This window comes from Nicotiana tabacum, chromosome 23 (assembly GCF_000715075.1).
Source record: "Nicotiana tabacum cultivar K326 chromosome 23, ASM71507v2, whole genome shotgun sequence".
Lineage (NCBI taxonomy): Eukaryota > Viridiplantae > Streptophyta > Magnoliopsida > Solanales > Solanaceae > Nicotiana > Nicotiana tabacum.
This window is the reverse complement of record NC_134102.1, coordinates 87,474,198-87,477,460: the sequence shown is the minus strand read 5'-3', so window position 1 is coordinate 87,477,460 and position 3,263 is coordinate 87,474,198. Positions and strand designations below refer to the sequence as shown.

Below are 3,263 nucleotides of genomic sequence, written 5' to 3'. Positions count from 1 at the left end.
TCTTACTGATAGAAGTGGTTCAACAACTGCAATGATTTCCGGTGACGTCGCTGAAAAGATGCTCTCAATGACAGCAGAAGACATATTTGACACAACATGTGTCAAGGAATAAACTTAGACAATATTTATTTGTATTACTGCACTTTATACATGTTCTTAGTCTATCATTTCTGCCAAAGTTATATGAGTCACAATTGAATAATTTTTGCATTCAAAATTTTATTGTATGTACTTTTACATTACTTTCATTCAGCTTTGTTTTATCCGACACTTTAGATCTGAAAATTTGACTTTCTTCATTTTTAGAAACAACTCTTGTCCATTAATCATGTCCTGGACACATTTTCAGATAGAATCTTCAAAATTCAATTAAGAAAATCATCTTGGAAAAGTTTTGACTATGTGCGTACAGTCTATCAGTTTTGTCCTACGTAGAAAAGGAACATATCTTTGCACCAAAAATTAGCGAGAGAAGCCAAAAAAAGGTAAAGCCTCTAGGTACAAATGAAGTAAATGGAAGCAGCAGATGTGATCTCTAAATCTTCAAGCGCAGAGCTGAAAGCAAAAAAAAGTGTAAAATGTGAGTCTTTTTTAGGAATATATAGTTGAGATTTGCTTCTTTCCTCTGACTTCTGAATCGATATAATTATAATATAATGCAGTTCGACTTGTTTTTTTCTTTATTAAAATACGGAATGTCTTTCTTAAGCGCTGATTTATGCTTTCCAATTGCAGGAAGTATTGATCTTTTTTTTTGGATCTTTTGCTACTGTAAAAGAAAACCTTTTTTGGGCTCTTACATGAATGGTAAAGTCTCACTCCCCCTTCCCTACAAAGGAATTTTGTCGTAATGGTGATCGAACATTAAGAACTAGGGAGGACGATTGTGCTGGTTGTGAAAGTTTTTGGCCCTCCTCAATGTTCCACAAATATAGGTAAAGCGCCATTTTTATAAAGTCACTTCAAACAAATTTTGCTTTAACCACATGAGATTAGTTAACCTCAATTTAAATTTGATGGTCATCTCAGTTTGGTTGTTAATAAATTTTTATCCTGCGGTATGAAATGTCAATATTTCAGTGGTGTCTCTTTGGTCTTTTTATAATTGAGAAGATGGCAATTTGATTATGTGATTTTTCATTCTCGTTTTGCTTTCACATGTATTGCAGTAATAATAATAAAGATACTCATATATGTGATTTTCCTAAAGCATGACTTGAAAAATATAATTTATATTATCATGGCCGCGTATCATGGCTCTAAATATGAGAATGTTTACTTCTTCGTACCATTATAGATGAAGAAAAATTACATCATTGCTCAAATAACTCTTATTACAGTATGGTATAGGTAAAAATATATGGTATGCGTCCAAAATTTAGTTATAACAATATCAACTGTTATACTCCTAAAACTTTATGAAAGTCAAAAAGTTATCATAATGAGCAATATGTGTTTAGCTATTTGCTAATGTCATATTGAAACGGAATCTTTCATTATCTTTTTTAGTGGTTTGAAGGATTGAGAATGAAAGATAAGTTGTGTAATTAACTGAAAATATGAAAAAGATATCTGCCACAGGAAGAGGCACACAATTAATTTCTACAAGGAAATACTATTTTAATTTGAAACTATCAGCAAGTAGTCAATTGGCAATATGATATTATATCTGTTAAAATTATCATCAAATGTCTTCTGCCCTAGCCTAAACACTTTTATGTGGAATTTTCCTGCAATACTTCTTCCAGTCAGTTTCTTCTAATGTGTTCCAGCTATACATCAATTTAACATTAAATGACTTCATATTTTAGTCTATATGAACATAAAATATTGTTGTTTTGATTATTATTTTTGGTTGAATAAGGACATGGACATCAGGAAACCTGACAAGAAATTTTTGCCCCTATATTATTTGTTGCCTTTTCCCAGTCACCTGACCATAAACCACCCATAGCTTTGTTCTGTAATAAGTGCAATTGAGTCTACCCTTTCTTGATTTTCTTTCTTAAAGTTGTGATTTTTCTTTGGATTTTGGATATGGGCATGGCTGTTTTAGGGGGAGAAAAGAAAAGTGTGGTAGTTAACTATACGCTGCAAATTTCCACTGTATACACACACACACTGAAGTTTGTACATATATTGTTATGAAGATATAGAGAGCATAGTTGAATGTCAAATTTACAGATTTAAGTTTTTGGATATGTTATTATTAATACTATAGTATAACTTTCCAAAGGAGATTAAGTTCAATACACGTCTACTTTATTACTCACTAATATCTATTTTTGCACTATACTCGATTTCATTTTCTTTTCTTCATTGGAGTTTACCTGCTTTTTTTCAGGTGTAAAGGGAAAAATATGATATGACACGTAGCTGACTAAAAGGAGGATACATGGAATTCAAGATGGGGTGGCTGAGTACCGAACGCAGTCACTCTGCTTGTCACCGGAAATGATAACTTTCATAAAGGTATATTAAATGCTCTGCGCCCGGTAGCATTTACTAAGGAATATTCTGTAGAAGTAAGAGTGACGGTCCGTTACAGAGAATTTGGCATTTATGTTCAACGTTACATCTTCATCAATGACCCTCATAATTGACATTAAAGGAGGGCATGATCGTAGGACCTTTTTCCTTAGACATAGCTATAAATAGTGAGCTCAGTTACCATTGTAAGGGACACGAATTTTCTGACTAAACTTACACTCTATTCTATACAAAGCTTTATACAATTTTACTTATTGCTTTTTAATCTCATCATCGTTGTGTCTGTGAACCGTATAATATTATTTCAAGATCAAATTGGTTCACTTGTCTAGAAATTACGTATAAATTCAACTGTATCGTTTTACAGGTAACTAGTTTGGCGCCCACCGTAGGGCCTAGACAGCCGTGCAATTAAATTAATCCTTGCCTTTTTTACTAACGTGTTTTGATTATTTTGTCTTAGAAAAAATCACAAAAAATGGCAGATAACATTGTTAACGATGGACATAACCTTGAAATTCGAGAGGATCATCCTCATTTCGAGGACTCAATCAGTGACACCCTCAATAAGGGGAATGACACCACGCCGGTGCATGACAGACGGTACCCTCGACGTGTTCGGGAGACTACTCCCGATAATGCTGATGAGGAGTATGTAGCGGATGCTGTAAGGATCCAATAAGAGTAACATGCTATCATTCTAGGCCTATCGGGGGCCTCGAATAATGCAAACAAACGAGATCTAATTCCTCCCATTGTTCCCGCAGACCAAA

At 33.7% G+C, this 3,263-nt stretch overlaps 1 long non-coding RNA gene across 1 annotated transcript; it reads left to right on the top strand.

Annotated features, from left to right (window-relative positions):
* The first annotated feature begins 277 nt into the window (after window positions 1–277).
* On the top strand, window positions 278–2,760 carry LOC107793348 (uncharacterized). Its single transcript, XR_001649703.2, has 3 exons — window positions 278–580; window positions 736–935; window positions 2,345–2,760. It is a non-coding gene; the product is annotated as an uncharacterized LOC107793348 (long non-coding RNA).
* The last annotated feature ends 503 nt before the right edge of the window (window positions 2,761–3,263 follow it).